The sequence below is a fragment of the Antechinus flavipes genome, chromosome 5 (assembly GCF_016432865.1).
Source record: "Antechinus flavipes isolate AdamAnt ecotype Samford, QLD, Australia chromosome 5, AdamAnt_v2, whole genome shotgun sequence".
Classification (NCBI taxonomy): Eukaryota; Metazoa; Chordata; class Mammalia; order Dasyuromorphia; family Dasyuridae; genus Antechinus; species Antechinus flavipes.
Window position 1 is genome coordinate 83,955,048 of NC_067402.1, and position 18,473 is coordinate 83,973,520.

The 18,473-nt window shown below is 36.4% G+C and overlaps 1 protein-coding gene across 1 annotated transcript in view; it reads right to left on the bottom strand.

Annotated features, from left to right (window-relative positions):
• Window positions 1-10,396, bottom strand: part of RNF32 (ring finger protein 32) — a 66,465-nt gene extending 56,069 nt beyond the window's left edge. Inside the window, exon 1 of the mRNA XM_052001159.1 lies at window positions 10,305-10,396. The gene's annotated coding sequence lies outside the window, so the exon portion shown is untranslated. The remainder of the gene's footprint in view (window positions 1-10,304) is intronic.
• Window positions 10,397-18,473: the final 8,077 nt, after the last annotated feature.

Consider the following 18,473-nt stretch of genomic DNA (forward strand, 5'->3'; position numbering starts at 1 on the left):
AAATTGAGGCCCAGAGAAATTAAATGATTTGACCAGAGCCACAACACCAATACATATTAGAGATGGGATATGAACTAGGTCTTTCTGACTCCAAGGCCATCTCTTTGTCCACTATTTTACATTGTCTTTTTTCACAAGGCATTTGATTATTTCACCTGGAAATTCACACAATGAATATAAGCAAATAGATTACTATTAGTATAATTTGATTTATTATTATGGATGAAAACGTGTTGCAGAAGATGAAGAGGCAGAACAAATTAAGAACTTTATATAGCTAAGTAATTTCAATATGTTGATGAGTAAAGGGAAGAAAAAGAAAAATACATTGTAATATGTTTTTGCATAAATAAATGAAAGAGGTTGAAGCTTTCTAGATTATTCAGAAGCCCTACTGAACATCATCAATACTTCAACAAGTGTCAAAAGACACTAAAAATAATAAGGATCAAATAATAATAAAAAATGAAATTGACCATAAAAGACTATCAAGGCAATGTGTAATTGGTTAAAAAAAGGTGTACTGGTACATAAAGGAGCAAGAGGAGGAGTAACAAGGAGATAATGCTAAAATTTGTATCAGACTAGAGAAAGGTTTGATTACTTTTGGGGAACACAGTCATGAATCACTAACTATAAAGTGTAGAAAGATTGTGAAATGGAAGTGATGGAAGGTACCCACATAAGTGAAGTCACATTTTCATTCAAGAACTGAAGTATTAGAAAAAGGAAATATCTTGACAATGACTATAGTTAGGTTTGCACTCTCTATTACTATAAATTCCCAAAAGTTAAATTCACACAAAGTATATGTATCACATGAAGAAACCCACACTAAAATCCATGTCAATTTTATGATCCTTTTTCAGACAAATTTAATTTGTCAACCTTTATTCCCTTCTTGGCCCTGCTTTTCTACTGGGGCTCAGCTGTTTTTTTATCCTTTTCCATGCTTGGGGCCTTCTCACCCTGGAACATCTCTTTGCTATGCTGACCCATTTCTCCAATTAGTGAATTCTTTCTTTTGGGGGAGGGGCCCAGTCTAGCTTTCTGAACTTTAACACCATGCCTTACATGGCTACCTTTCCATTCCCTCCCCACCCCTTTTTCATCTTCTTTCTGGGTGCTATTTTTCCAGATAACCTCAAAAACAAAGCAGGGGCTTGCTTTCTTTCTGCTTTTGTTTGTATTTGTTTTTGTATCTTCAGTGCTTAGCCCAGTACCTGGTATATAGTGAGTATTTAATAAATATTCATTGTTTCGCCTTACTAGGACAAATTTTACTTAAATATACCAAATCTGAATGTGAAAATACAATTATCCATTTCTATACCCAGCTAGTTATTCCCAATAATCACTGTAGGTAATAGTTGCCATTGTGTTTTGATTTCTTTTTTTAACAATAGTTTATTATTTTTCCATCTACATGCTTAGACAGTTTTCAACATTCACTTTGCAAGATCTTGGGTTCCAAATTTTACTCCCTCACCCTCTCTCTCTCCTCTCCTAGACCGCAAGCAATCCAATATTAGGTTAAACATGGGCAATTCTTCTAAACATATTTCCAGATTTGTCATGCTATGCAAGAAAAAGCAGAACAAAAGGGGAAAAAACCATGAGAAAGAAAAAAAAAAGCAAGCAAGCAAATAACAAACAAACAACAAAAAGAGAAAATCTTATGCTTTGATCCACAATCAGTTTCCATGGTATTCTTTTTTGGATGTGGAGAGTTTTTTCCATCACAAGTCTATTGGAATTGGCTTGAATCACCACATTGTTGAAAAAAGCCATATCCATCATAGTTGAACATCATATAATCTTGATGATGTATATAATTGTTCTCTTGGTTCTTCTCACTTCACTCAGCATCAATTCATATAAGTCTTTTCAGGCTTTTCTAAAATCAGCCTGCTTATCATTTCTTACAGAATAAAATATTCCATAACATTCATATACCATAACTTATTCAGCCATTCTCCAACTGATGGGCATCTACTCAATTTCTAGTTTCTTGCCATTACAAAAAGGGCTGCCACAAACATTTTTGCACATACAGGTCCCTTTCCTTTCTTTAGTATCTCTTTGGGGTATAAGCCCAGTAGTAGCACTGCTGGATCAAAGAGTATGCACGGTTTTATAGCCCTTTAGGCATAGTTCCAAATTGCTCTCCAGAATAGTTGAATCAGTTCACAACTCATCAAGGGTGCATTAGTGTCCTGGTTTTCTCATATCTCCTCCAACATTTAGTTTTTTTTTTAAAATCATACTATGTAATTTGATGGATGTGAGGTGGCATTTCAGAGTTGTTTTAATTTGCATTTCTCTAATCAATTGTGATTTAATGCATTTTCCTCTGTTCCTTCTCTCCTCCTTCCTTTTCCTTTCCTTCCTTCCTTCCATGAGGCAATTGGGGTGAAGTGACTTGCCCAGGGTCAGTCACATAGTTAGGAAAGTGTCATGTGTCTGAGGTCATATTTGAACTCAGGTTCTCCTGAGTCCAGGCTAATGTTTTAACCATTGTGCAACTTAGCTGCCCCAGAGGGTTTTTCATATGATTTTAGCTTTGGTTTCTTTGTTTGAAAATTGCCTGTTCCAGTACTGGTGGCTTCCAAACCTCTCAGCTAGAGATCAAAACACACATTGACCTGGAAAATAGATCCAGGAGAGAAAATTTAAAATTTATTGGATATTCTGAAAAAATATAATAATAAAAAAAAGAGCCTGGACATCATCTTTCAAAAAATTATCAAGGAAAAAAATAGAAATTGAAAGAATCTACTGATCACCTCCTGAAAGAGATTTGCAAGTGAAAACTCCCAGGAATATTATATTCAAGGAGAAAATATTACAAGCATCCAAAAAGAAAAAAATTCAAGTATAAAAAAGAAAAAAAATCAAGTATATAAATAGGAGTCACAGTCAGGGTAACACAAAATTTAGCAGCTTCTACATTAAAGGACCAGAGAGCTTGAAATATGATATTTTGATGAGCAATGGAAATTACAACCAAGAATCACCTACCCATAAAAACTGAGATTAATCCTTCAATCCTCTGAAGGTAATCATTCAATGAAACAGAGGATTTTCAAACATTTGTGATGAAAAGACCAGAGCTGAATGGAAATTTTGATTTTTAAAATACAAGACTCTGGAGAAAAAGCATAAGGAGGTAATCAGGAAAGTAATAAAAGAAGCATAAGGAGGTAATCTGGAAAGTGATATCATAATAAAGTTTATCTGTTTACATTCCTACATGGGAGGATGATACTTGTAACTCATTAGAACTTTCTCATTATTATAGTAGGAGTAATATATATAGACAGAGAGCATAGATGTATGGGTTGAATATGAAGCATAGATATCTTTTTTTTTTAAATGATGAAATTAAGGGATGAGAAAGGAATATATTGGGAGAAAGGGAGAAGTGGAATGGTAAAAATTATCTGCCATAAAAAAAGAGACAAGAAAAACTTTTACAATGGAGGGTAAAAGGGGGGAGGAGAGGGTGAGTGAATGAATCTTACTCTCATCAGAACTGGCTCAAATAGAAAATAACATACATACTCAATAAGGGTATAGAAATCTATCTTAACCTGGCAGGGAAATAGGAGGGAAATGAGATATGGGAAGTGGGGGGGGGAGGTAATAAAATAAGAGAGCATATTGGGGGAGGGAATGGACAGCAAACACTTTTTAAGGAGATACAGAGTAAAAGGAGAGAGAGAACAAATGGTAGGAAATAGCAATAGTAATTATATAAAGAAGTTCAAAGCAAGTTTCTCTGACAAGGCCTCATTTCTCAAACAGAGGGAACTGAGTCAAATTTATAAAAAATAAGAGCCATGCCCCAAATGATAAATGATCAAAAGATATGACCTGTGCCCAAAGGGCTATAAATTTGTGCATATCCTTTGACCTAATACTACCACTACTTGGCATGAATATCAAGAGATTTGGGGGAAAAAAAGGGAAAAATGACCTATACAGAGAAAAAAATGTTCATGGCAACTCTTCTCAGAATAACAAAAAAAAAGGAAATTGAGGGGATGCTCATCAATTGGAAAGTGACTCAATAAACTGTGGTGTGTATTTATAATGGAATACTTTTTGTTCTATGGGAAATGAGCAGCAGGATGCTCTTATGGAAAAAAACTTGGAAAGTCCTCCATAAACTCAAGCAAAGTGAAATGTACAGTGTACAAAGTAATAACAATGTTCTGGGAGGACTAGATGTGAATTACTTTGCTATCAGTAATATAATCATTCATGACTACTCTGAAAGACTTAGAATGAAAAATCCTATCCATATCCAGATAAAGAATTGATTGTATCTGTATACAGATTGATTCTCTTTCTCTCCCTCCACCCCCATCTCTGTCTTTGTCTGTCTCTCTCTCCTTCTCTTCTCTTTCCTCCCTTTCTCTTCTCTTGTCTCTCAATTTTTCTTGAGGGTTTTTATTTTTATTAGGGTGGGATACCTTTTTTTTTTTTTTTTTTTACAAGTTGACTTTTATGGAAATGTTTTGGATAACTTCACAAGTGGTTTCTTAATTGTGCATGGGGATAAGGGAGAGAATCTAGAATTCAAAAAATTTAAAAACAAATATAAAAAAATTTTTGTTTGAATGTAACTGAGGAAAAATATTAAATAAAAACTCCCAGAAAAAACCTACTTGCTCATATCCTTTAATCATTTATTAAATTCTTGTAAATATATGCTTATACACACATATGTGTTTGTGTGTTATATATGTAGTATTCTTATGTCCACAATCCCCAACCCCCTTTTTGTATCTTCCTGAATTGAAAAATAAACATCAATTCATGAGACGCTCAAAATTATTTCTTGTTGCATATTTCTTCTGCAGGTTTAGTTCACCTAAATTTTCCAACTTCAAGTTTTTAGTTACCTTTTAGGTACCAAATTCCTCATATAGCACATTTAAACATTTAAGCATGAATTTCAAATTTGGTGGCTCCAGTATTGCTGTTGAGGAGAATCCTTTTTTTGCTCCATTGTTGTCAACTGTGTGTTGGCTCAATTTACTTGCCAAGTTGGCAAAAAACCTGTTTCCTCTCAGAGAAGCATTCTAATCTGTTGACATTAATTCTTCTAGTACTCTTTTTTTTGCCTTGGGATTGGCACTTTTGTTGAATATGAATATTCAGTTTGGAGAGGAAGTATCTTCAATCCAGCACCACACAGTGCCTTGGTCACTCTCACATCCTGCCTGTTTCTATATCTTCTTACAATCACATAGACTATTTTTGTCAATGTTTGCTGCAAGGGTGCATCCACGAAGTTTTATTGCATTTAGGTAAACAGAATACAGTATTGGTGATAAGGTCATGAGATACACAAGTCTTCAGTAATAAATGACAATTGCTGTTACTGTTTCCAACTCCAATCCTCCCAAGGACTCCCTGCCATATCTAAGCCTAGTCTAGCATTAAAGTTGAAGCAGGTTGTGGTCCCTTTAAGAAACTATTCCTTTCTGATTCCCAACCCCTTCTGGCTGATACATTATCAATTCAAGAAGCTAGGATCTTTGATTCACAAATCCTGGTCAAAAGCACCCCTTTGAATTCCAACAGGAGATCCGGGCTTGTACCAGCCCCCACTGAGCTGAGCCAACTTGGGCTCTCACAACCCCCATCAGATATAAGCAACTGGGAACTCCACCCACGGGCCCCCTTTAGCTAAATCTCTCCTTATAAAAAGAGCCAAACTGAAGTCTTCTCTTCTCAGAGGTTCCAAACATTCCAGCCTTATGCTTAGCATGCCAAGGGTCTCTGTGCATGGGATACTGTTTCCAGTGCTATATTCTCTTTACCCTCATCTATTTCCTTAATCAGACTTTAACCTTACTCCCAATTCCCATAATAAGCCTCTTTTATCAATCTAGGTTTTCAGGTCTGTAAATTCCTTTACAGGGAACTTCTTGTGTTGCCAGAAGGGAGTTCCCCAAAACTCCCTACCCTTGTACCAAATCCACAGGGGTTGCAAGGGAGCTTCATTTGACTCCCTGAACCCTGAACCTGCCACTAGACCCTCATTTAACTCCCTGACCACCAGAAACCCTAATTTCATTTGGGTACCCCAAATCTAAATCTCATCAAAGTCACCCAGAATTATAAGCATTTCAATGGCATTTTTGTCTTAGGAAGATTCTTATTCTGCAATTCTTATTGCAGACAGCACAACTCTATTAAGCTGGCCACATTGTTTGAATACGAAATATATGATTGTCAACAAAATTATTTTATGGAGCACTCACACAGGGCAAGTGCTCATAAGCTCAGAAAAAGCAATACAGGGACACTCTCAAAATCTTATAGCCCTTTAGAATCGGTTGTATGACATGGGAGATGCTGGCACAGGACTACCCAGCATGGCATGCCCTCATCAGAAAAAGCTGTGTGTGCTCTATGAGCAAAACAGAAAACCAAAGGAAACATGAGATATACAAAAATAGAGAAGTCACCCCAAATATTCATAGGGATTACTTGTATCTGACCTGTGGCAGAACATTATGAGCTCATAATGGTCTGATCAGCCACAGTCGGACATACTGTAACTTGACTCTAACATAGTGATGTCATTTTGGTCTTAAGAGTATGAAGGACAAGTAGCATGATTGTGATGTTCTCTTCTTTAAAATATAATGGTTCTCTTTGGGGGCAGGTTTCTTGGGGAGGTTTTCTGGAGGCAGCTTTAGTTTCAGTTCCAAGTAATAATCACTTCAAATGTAGCCAGCTGATAAAATCCAAACGTTTATTTTCTCCTTCCAAGTCTTATCTCTTTTCTAGGGCTCGCTTAGCTTTCTTAGAGGCCTCTCTCCCTCCTTGGTTCCAAGAGCTCTTGCAGCTTCGACTGCAGTCTCTAGCTTGTCAATCTCCTTAACTGAACTCACGTGAGCTTTCTCTGGTTCCGAGAGCTCTTGTTGCTAATCTTTTGCCTCTAGCAGCTTCTGCTTCTAGCTCAACTCCAACTTTTGCCAATCTTCCGAAATGAACTGACTTCACTGACTCAGCTCCTTTTTGTGCTCTCTCAAAGGTTGACTCCTCCTCCGAGAGTGGAATTATGGGAGGTGTGAATTCACAAAGTTACAAAGCTAACTTTGTGTATCTCCCATACTTGTGAACACTTGTGAATCTTCCAAACTTGTGAATTAATGTGTGTGAGCTAATCTGTGAACTTTCAAAGGTGCAAACCCAAGCACACAAGCATTGCTTCCATCAGTTCCATTGAGTTATCACCTTGTTTCAAGTTCTGGCTCATAACACATGATGAGAATAGATTGTTATAGCAAAAACAGCATTTTTTTTGGGGGGGTGCAATTTTGCTTTTATTATCTAAATCTTACTCTCCTGTTTGAAACCACATAGGGCCTACCTAAAATTCAAATTATCTGCAATTTTTCTATTTACAGATTGGAATTCTCTATCACTTTCCCTGACTCAAGAGCTTGGATGATCCGCATCTATAAACATTATTTGGCATGCTCAGGCTAAAGTTTAGTTTCATTGCAAACTTCGATAGAAAGCCTTTTTCTTTCACCCTTTACAACTTTCCAGCATTTTGTGAAATGTACAGCTTCTAAATCTGTCTTCTTTACTGTTTAGGAAATCAATATGAACATTAATCATCACTGTCAAGCCTCTCCATGGGCAAGGAGAGCAACTGTTCATCTAGTGCCTTCTAGTTCTCAGGTATACTCAGGAGACTTTGGAATTGTCAAAACCTTGACTTCTTCCATTTCTTGAATTTGAACTTATTTTCCAAAAACTTCTTCTTTATCGATAAGTCTTTTACTCAACTTCATCAAATCAAATATTTAGAGCTGGAATTGACCTTAACTGTCCATCTAGACTAAATTCATTTTACAAATGATGGAACATGTCAGGTTAAATGGCCTGCCATGCAGAAAATGGTGGTAGGATTTGAACTCGGGTCTTCTGACTTTTAATCTACTGTTTTTTCCTTGTACTGTGTATAGTTTTTCTTTTCTTTTTCCCTCTAAACAGATGCTTTGTTCATAAGCTATAACTATATCCATCTTTTTTGCTTATGCTCAACTAAGAAATTACATTTTTATTTCCTTTATGTTACACTGTCGATACTTAAATCCTCATTTAGTTGACTTGATAATTATTGATCAACTTCAATCTGTTGAGAATTTTGAGCCTTCCTTCTAATTAGCTGCTACTTCTTCATGTCTTTGGGTTTTATTTTAATGTTTTATTACAAACACTAAAAACTAATATATATGACTAAATTTGTTTAGGTGGCACAACAGATAGAGCAAATCCAGTCACTTATTAGGACTTATTAGACACTTATTAGATGTGTGACCCTTGGCAAATCACTTTACTCTCTCTGCCTCAGTTTCTTCATCTATAAATGAGATGGAGAAAGAAATGGCAAACATTCCAAAATCTTTGTCAAGAAAACTTCAAATGGAATTTTGAAGAGTTGGACATGACTGAAACAAATGTACAACAAAAATATCCATATAGCAACCATTTGCATTTAAATCAATTTCAATGCATAAAGCATAACTCAGTTTTTCTGGTTTCATTTATAGTAAATGTCAATATTAATGTGGTTTAAATTTTCTAGTTCATAAACTCATTAGTCACTAGACAAAGAATGCATTTATACTTGGTCTGAGAAATGTCTATTATGTCTATTATTTAGTGAATAAATGAAAAATATTTAAATACCTATTTTAGGTATTTAGGGATACAAATAGAGTAGTGACATAGTTCTCTGCCCTCAAGAAGCTTATATCCTATTTCCTGGCTACAACATATATACCTACCATTGTAGGTAAGATAAGATAATTTTGATTTGGGGAATCATAGGGATTAATGAATGGAATCATAGCACATTTGAATATTGTGCCCTATCCAGTAGCAATGGTAGTATTGCTTTGATTACTGTTTCCAGAGAAAGATAAGATTGTGAATTTCTATGGTTGAAGAATTTACTTGCTATTGACAAGATTTATTGTAAGAAGCAAGATTGATTTTCAGACTCTAGAGAGACTACCCTCAGAACTTTACAAACAAAACAAAACCTTTTTAGTTTAGCATTATTTAAACTCTACAACCATAACTTGAAAATTCAGGGTTATCACTATACAGAGAGATGCATTAGTGGGGGACTTTTGTGAAAAATTCAGAACAAAGATTCAAATGTTTCTCCAAGACCTACAAATGTTTCAGAAATGAAACAAATTAAAAATTAATCTGTACAGTTAAGACTCCAAGTTGAACAAACTTGAAATCAATGAGGTGAAGAATATTAATATTTAAGTATTGATATCATCATTGGAAAGGCATGCTATATTTCCTCAAATAAGAGTTACTGAAGAACAAGTTGGGTAACAGTGGGCAGGATACAACATCTTGGCTTTCTCTTTCCCCCAAGATTAAATAAATCATTCTTACTGTATCAAAACATTACTTGCTAGAAGAAGCCAGAGACTAGGAAATCTTTGTCATACAGATTGTTTGTAGTAAAGGAATTTGACCTTTCCAAAAGAAATTTTGATATTTTTTGATAATTTGTAATTTGATAGAAATTTTGCATTCTTCTTTAGAAAAAAAAATTCTTAGCAGAGAATAAATAAGTCTTTTAAAAATAATAAAATCCAAATTTGATTCCAAATTGCTCATTCAAGGAAATCAAGGCTCAGCAGGAAAGGGACTTGATTCAATCATTCTATAACTATAACTATTTACTAAAATTTGTTGGACACGACCTTTTTCATCAACTTAACCATTTGAAAAGGATATCTGAGAGGCACCTTGGCAAAACAGAGAAAATGATGGACTTTTCCAACTCTGGTCCAGAAGACTTGCATTTAAATCCTGATTCATATACTCACTGTTAGCTACAGTACCGACTCTGGCTATTTCACTCACCCTCTCTAAACCTCGCTTTCTTCATTTGTTAAGAGGGGATAATAATAGCAACACACCGTGAGAGGGCATTAGTATAGTTATAAGACTTGGGACACCTGCACAACTCCAGCAAGATATCAAATGTTCCCCTCCCCCACTCCAGGCCTCTTTACACCAAATCCTGGATCTCCTTTTACCTCTTCCCATTGAAACTTCTCTCTTCTCCCCCTCCCCCAACATCCCCGTCCCGACACTCATCTCCTCCTCTTCCTCTCTCCGCCGCCTTTCCTTTCCCTTGTGTTTATCCAAGACCCAGCCAATAGTCCCCTCCTCAGAAACCCTGAGAATGTGGGCCAGAAGCAGAGGGATCCCTCAGACTTCGGCTTTCATACCAATCTCCGGCTCCCAATCCCCGCTAGCAACGCGTCTTAGAACAGCTTCGACGTTGCTGTGGCAACCCTCCCAAAAGGCTCCCCGCCCATCACGCACGCGCATTCCTGCCACTCGCAGCTTTTTGCAACGGGCGTGCGCGCGCAGACGGGATTCTACTTCAGGCTGGCGGGAAGTGCCGCAGGGCGCTCATGCACGCATGCGCGTGGGCACGTGGTATCTCCTCCCAACTCTGGCTGACAAGACTTGGGAGAGGAGATGAAGTCTCCCGGTTGCTTTCAGAGTTAAGAGCCTCCCGCCAGTAACGCTGAACTGAAGCTTTGTAGGAATGGGGTAGGGGAAGTGTTGGGGAAAGGCGTGACGGATCTGGGAGAAACAGCTGAACTCTTGTCAATAAGTGAGAGTCATTGACGCTTTTATATGTAGCGTTGTTAAGGTTCTCAAAGCGCTTCGAAGCTTACGCGCATTAGAGCGCCACAACCTTATGGGGCGCAATGCAGGCTTCTCTCTCCCTCCTTCCCTTCCTTCCCTTCCCTCCTTCCCCTCCCTCACCTCCTTTCTCTACCTTCCTTCCCTCCCTTCCTTCCCTCACCTTTCCTCTCTCCTTCCCTTCCTTTTTTTCCTCCCTTCCTTCCTTCCCTTCCCTCCTTCCCCTCCCTCACCTCCTTTCTCTACCTTCCTTCCCTCCCTTCCTTCCCTCACCTTTCCTCTCTCCCTTCCCTTCCTTTTTTTCCTCCCTTCCCTTCCTTCCCTTCCCTCCTTCCCCTCCCTCACCTCCTTTCTCTACCTTCCTTCCCTCCCTTCCTTCCCTCATCTTTCCTCTCTCCCTTCCCTTCCTTTTTTTCCTCCCTTCCCTTCCTTTCTTCCCTTCTTTCCCACACCTTCCCTCCCTTCCTTCCCTTATATTCCCTCCCTCCTTCCCTCACCTTCCTTCCTCTTTCCCTTCCTTCCTTCCTTCCTTCCCTCCTTCCCTTTTTCCCCTCCTTTTTCTTCCTTCCTTCCCCTCCCTCCTTCTTTTTCTTCCCCTCCCTCCCTTCCTTCCTTCCTCTCCCTCCCTCCCTTCCTTTCCATCCCTCTTTTCCTCCTCCCCTCCTTCCCTCCCTTTCTTCCTCCCTTCCTTCCTCCCAGTTTTCCCTCCCTTCCTCCGTCCTCCCTCCCATAATTCTATTGATATAGGGAACTAGCCACTAAGGAAACTCCCTGTACCTCCCAAGGTCAGCATGTGGTTTGTACGTTATAATCTTAGATGGTTCCTTGAGAATTGAGAAGTTAAGTTACTTACTGGGATCATATCATCAGAAAGGAGAACTTCCTGACTTTGAGTTTTTATCCTCTTCTCCTTATTCTTATTCCATACATGCAGCCAATCACCAAATCTTGTATTCCTACCTTGAGAGTTTTTCTCATCTGCTTCTCCTTTCTGGGTTCACAGAGGTTCTTTAGCTGGACTACTGCAATAGCTTTTTAAAAAGTCTACCCTCAACTTCAAAGAACAAACAAAACTTACCTGTCTCAAGTCTCTCCTCTCCAGTCCATTCTCAACTCTGCTGTTAAGGTGATTTTTCTAAAGCACAGATCTGTCACTTTCCCTCTTCTGTACGGTAATGCTTCAATGAGGTCCTGTGGCTCCATTATCTTCAGGATCAACTATTAAACTCTTCTAACAATTAAAGCTCTTCATAACCCAGTCCCTTACTACTCTTGTAACCTTTCTGCCTTCCACAAATTCTATATTTGAGTTACTCTACTCTATTTACCTGAATAAGATTTATTTATCATCTTCATACCTTTGTTCTCCTACATTTCTGGAATGCACTTCTGCCTTCCTTCTTTCTCTTAATTTTTGTACTTTCCTTCAAGACTCAGCTCAAACCCTATCTTCTCCAATGGGCATTTTTGGTGTTCTCAATTATTAATGTTTCCTTTCTCAGATCACCTTCCATTTATTTTGTATGTATCTAAATGTGTAACTTCAGTCGCAAAGACTATTGGCATGGGACCCTCTCCTTATTGGTAAATCACTATTGCCATGTTTGCATGAGAACAAGAAAGGAGTCGGCTAGGGGAGGAGAGGCGGTTCAAGTTTTTGAACCTGCTTCATATCTTTTTGAGTAGCTTCTGGATTCCATTTGTGAGAGACATGGATAGTGCTAACCCCACTTCACGTTCATGAAGGAAAAGAATCTGGTGAGAATACTTGCCTCACAACGCTTACATCCCATGGGGGAAGAAAACTCAACATATACACAAAAAGGTAAATATAACTTGTATACAAAATAAATACAAAGTACTGGAGGCAAATGACTAAAGGGATAAGAACAGGTCTAGTGCAGGTGAGAGCACTTAGCTGTAAAGAAATTTGGTATTAGCTGTGTGAGCACTAACAAGACACGTGACCTCTCTGGACCTGAGTTTTCTTATTTGTTAATTGACACTTGCTACCTTGAAGTTCATCAACAACAAGTATTTATTGAAAGGCCAAAAAAAAAAAAATAGACCATGTCTTCAAGAATTTATATTCTAATGAGGGATAGACATGTAAATATCTAGATACATAGACAAGGTCTCATCCAATCTTCCTTGAATATGGCATATCTATGTTTTTGTGAGTTACAAACCCTTTGAATGACCAAAGACCTTATGGATAGGATCAATTTATTAATCAAAATACTCCAATTTCCTACTTTCATATCATTATATCCCTGTGAGCTAAGCAGATGATAGGTTTTTCCTGATTTTACCCACAAGCATGTTAAGGAGGGAGAAATTATAAAGTATAAAGTGATTGTATAATAGGATTATTTTTTTAACAGAATTGATGGTTTATATTCTATTGCTGGAGAAATGAAATGTAACTCTAATCAGTATCCCTAAAAACAGTTAAGCTTTTGTTTAGTAGATTCTTTTCTTCTTGATAACCTATTTAAAGTCTCAAAATCAAAGTTTTACAATGAAAATACAAGTGATCTATACTTAGTGATCTGTATTTGATATTGCAGTATTTTGTGGCAAAATTATGTACAGAGAGATTCCCTTTACAACCCATTATCCCTAGAATATCCTTGCTATACCCCTTTAGAGGTCTTCTTTCTGTCTGCCTACAAGGATTGTAGAATCTGGTTGGTATTGAACAGTGGTTATACTTTGGTTAATAATATATGTATAAACATAGATGACATAGCGAATAGAATGAATACACAGCGTTGGGCATAGAGTCAAGGATAATTCCAGTGAAGCCTCAGACTTAATTGCTCTGTTAACTCTGTTTGCATTACTTAACTTCTATTTGTCTCAATTTTGTCATCTGTAAAGTGGAGATAATAATAGTAGCTACTTAACAGGGTTATTGTGAGGATAAAATGAGATAATATTTTGAAAGTGCTTTATAAACTTAAAAGCACTTTATAAAGACTAGCTTTATTAAAAGGTGGGGTAGATGTGTTTATATTTGATAACCACCTGTCACCCAAGTTTTCATAAATATAAATTTTATGAATATGATTGGCTGAGAATTTATGATTCTCAGTGCCCCAAGGCAAGTTTCTAAGACTATAATTGCCCAAGAGTTGCTGATCAGTATCAGTACAGGGAAGGAAGTTTCTATACTGGGAATTTGTCACACCAATGGTATCACTGTTCTTGTCATTCATTTCCACTTCCCATTCCCCTAGTATTGTGTTGTATTATCATCTAGAATATCAGCTTTTAAAATACATAGCTCTTATACCTAAATTTTCTGTAATTTAATACTTTGCATATAAAAATAAATGTCAAACAGTAGTAAATGATTTTGGCAAATCATGGCGGCATAAAGGAGTAAGAAAGTCTAATTTACAGAGTAAGAAAATTAAATTATAAATCCTTCTAGAATCTCACTGTTTGCCATTCAGTCATCTTATAAAACAATGAAAAATAAAAATATTATAAAAATAATATTTAAATATTTTAAAATATATATTAAATATTTATTTTTAAAATATATTTGAAATCTTAAAACATTTTTCTACCAAACTAAAAAAAAAAAAAAAGAAAAAGAAAAAAATCTACCTTGTGACATGTTCCTTTAGCTAGAATGACTAAATTCAACTCGTGTGATGATCCTTATTTGTTCTGAGATATTTTGATTTTATGAGACTTCTAGCTATAAAGTTTTCAGAAATAATTTCTTACAATAAATAGCATAAACAATACAAGAACTATACAATCAAGTTGAATGGACAATACAAGAACTCTACTATCAAACTGTATGGAATAATGTTTCAAAAAACATCTACACCCTCACTTTTTAATAGTATAAAGTTTAAAGTGGCAGTAAGTTAGCTACATGAATTTGTTAAATGTAGGTCTTCTTTTGAGGCTAACATTTGTTTATATGGTCTTTGAAAATAAAAATATACCTACATGAATCTCATCCACAGTGTATACAGAAAAAAAAATTCATCATTCATATTTTTTAAAATTTAAAAATCTAAAAATAGATGATTAAAGCCCTAATTCAATGGAACATAATTACAAAAATGTTATTGCCTTCAACTCATTTAACGTATTTCTCAAATGTTTTTCTGATCCATAAAATATCCCAATCTTGTCTATGCACATTCCTTTCCTTCCTCTTATCTCCAACATGGATGCTGAGGATAAATCTATCCCTGTTACTTAACTCTCAATTTTAGTATTCACTATAACTTTCCCCACAATTTTCTGTTACCCTAACCTTCTCTATCTTAGTATATACAGACTCATACTCATCTCCACCCCTAATCCTACTCTTAGTAAAGTCCTTGTATTTCAAAGAGTTCAATGTCCCTACCTGTATTTGGTCACAGCTGTGGGGCCCAGCAGCTGCTTGGAAACTTGCCAGTCTCTCCAGGGCTCTAGCAGCAGCAGTTTCTTTAAAAGTCTGGGGTAGGTACTCCAGTGGGAGCTTCTTAAACTGTTTTCTTTCTCACAGTTCTCTTGTAGCTGTTTTTTAAGGAGATGACTTGGTAAATGATGGCTCGGCATAGTTTCTAGCCCTTTGCCATAATACTTTTTTTCTGATAGAAATAGTTATCAGTAAATTGTTTCCTCTTGCTTATGGAATAGAAGTAGAGTATCACCATAGAAGCTGCTCCTGTAGGAGGAGGAAGAACAATCTCAGCAAACTTTCTGTTACTTGTTTTAAAATCTTGAATATGAAGACAAGAGGTACTTTTAAAGTACTTTCTGAAGAAAAAAAAAAAGAATACACCTTTTGTTACTTCAGTTCAAGATGCTATGTAGTAAAATTGACTTTGGCATACTGTTCATGATATATATTATATTCTGTGTGCCAGAACGATTCTACATTAAACTTGACTGCATTCACATTTCAGATCACCAAGTCTCCTATCACTTCTAAAATGTTGCCAAAACTGATTATATGTATATTCTTTGAATCCAATGAGTTTAATTTAGGTAACATGAACCTTATTGAGATATTTATGACCGCTGCAATCCAGAGTTTTGGCAGCTATGTAAAAGAATTACAAGTGCCAGATTACCATGACATGCCCCAAATGACCTGGCAAATTCAGACCTGTCTATACTTATTATACAGTTGCAGCTGAATTCCTCTGAAAGTTGGCTCATGTTGTTCTGATACCATTAGTAAGGGTACAGAGATTGGCTTTTGATTTTCCAACAGTTCCCTATGTGCTTCAAGGATAGTGATTAATTTTTTTCTTTGTTGTTTTTTTCCTTTCTTTCTCTTCCAAACTCAAAATACCTCCTTTTCCTTTTTTCCTACTAATCAGACTTTGGTTAATTTCTCTTCAGGATCACTTCCAATTTTCTCTTTCAGTTTTCACACCTCTAGGTTCTGTTCATCTCCTAATATAATTTGCTGCCAGATATTTAATTGATTAAAAGTGCATAAATTGATTCCCCCCTTTTCCCTTCTCCCTAATCTTTGTTAATTATTAGAAGTTATTGTAAATGAATAAATATGTATTGAGTACCCACCATATGCAAGATACTATAATAACCAAGAAAGGCAGCACAAAGAAAAATGAGATATAGTTCTAGCCCTAAAGGAGCTTATATTTGCAAGAATGAAATTCTGAAAACACAATGAGAAACAATTCCATTGAGGAGGAAATTTATATTTGTCTAAAGAGAACAATGTGGCTGCAAAGAAAACTCACCAACCAACTTAGACTAAAAAAAAAAAAGTACAGACAATGGAAGTCAGGCTAGGCTTAGAAGATGAATATAATAGCATGACATAGTGCAGTTAAAATAGTATCAGGAATTCTCAAAATTAGAATGATCTGAAGTTGGCAAGGGAAGTTAAGGGCAAAAAGAAAAATTTTTTAAAGCTATATGGGGGGAAGAAGATCAAAGAACAACTTTGAGGTGGATGAGAAGATGGCAACAAGAGAAGACAAAGCTGCTCAATTCTCATTTTTTTTCTGTTTTCTTTACAAAAAGAAGAACAACTTATTCCCTAGAATAAAAAAAGATAATAAAAGCTTAACATTCAAGATAAAGGAGCACCTACTTGCCCTTGATGAATTTAAATCATCTGGCCTTGAAGACTATCTCTTCAAATTTAGAAAGGACTCTGATTGATGATGCCCTATTGATAATATTTGTTTTAATTTAATTTAATTTTCAGTTACTAGTTCTTTTTCTCTCCCTCCTCCTTCCCTCAGTGAGAAAGCAAGAAAAACAAAATCCATTACAAATATGTGTAGTCAAGTAAAACCACATTCATCTGGTCCAAAAAACAATATCCTTCAATCTGCATTGAGTCCTCACCTTTCTATCTGGAGGTGGATAGCATGTTTCAACATGACTCTTCTTGAATTGTGGTTGGTCATTGTGTTGTCAGCAATATTTGAAAGATCATGGAAAACAGGAGAGTTAATACAAGACAAATGTCCCAGTTTTTTTTTTTTAAAGTCGAGCCATCAATCCAAAATCATCTATTAATCATTTCCTATGTTCCAGTCACTGCATCAAGTGCTAGTGATACAAAGAAAGAGAAATAGCTCTAATAATATTCTGGAGTTATTATTTGACTTTTACATTCATTGACAGTTCCCAAGAGTATGCTTACTAACATATCCTCTCTGTACTCTATGGGTATTTCTGAATGTTTTTCCCACACTGCTATAGCTCATAAGTTAACACTGAAGTGCTTCCCCAGTGATTGAGTTGATGTCGTTTAGCCAATAGAATTAATTAGTTTTTAGAAATGGTTGTTTACTCCAGTGATATAATTGGTATGAAATATCATCCCCAAGGTTTATGGCATACTTTCTGTCAGTATACAAAGTATAGGGGAAACTTGTTTCAAGCTTAGAACATATATATAACAAAGGAAAACTCGCAGCTCTTAGCAGTTCTTTGCCTGGACTCCTCAAGAGGGTCCCTTAGGTGTTTATAGCGTTTCTCCTGGGATATTTACAGAATTTTGGAGCTGCTTTTCTTGTGGGTATCCAGCTTGTCTTCAGAAATGACCCCAGACAATTCATCAATTGTTCAGGGATAGATGGGAAAGTCTAAATTCTTATGTCCTTAAATACTTGTCAGATTCTTCATTAGTCAAAGGGTAGGAAACGAGAATTAAGGCTGAGGCCAAGATGTTCTACATACCAACTCCTTTTCAGGGATTTGACCATTGCTGCTTGTTTGTTGTTCACTTGCTTTTCAGTTGTGTCCAACTCTTCATGAGCTCATTTAGGATTTTCTTGGCAAAGATACTGAATTGGATGGCCATTTCCTTCTCCAGCTCATTTGACAGATGAGGAACTGAGGCAAACAGGCTTAATTGACTTGAGGGTCATACAGCTAGCTGATAAGTGGCTGAGGACAGCTTTGAAGTCAGGAAGATGAGTCTTCCTGACTTTAGGCCTATTATTCTATAGCACCCAGTAGCCCCTGGTTCTTAATTAGTCTGTCTCTAATTCTGTCTAGCTTGATGATTTTATATAAGCCCTAGATGGCAGGTTTAAATCCCTTAGTCAATCCAAACAGATTTCTTATTCCAAAAAGGGAGATATACAAGCCTTGTTCATATTTAATGAGCAATTAAGATATGTATTTTCATTTGACAAATGTGTCAGAGATAGATGGAAATTCTTGCACTTGGGCCCCAAAAATTAATTCACTAGTATAAAATGGGGAGACATAGTTATAAAGCAGTT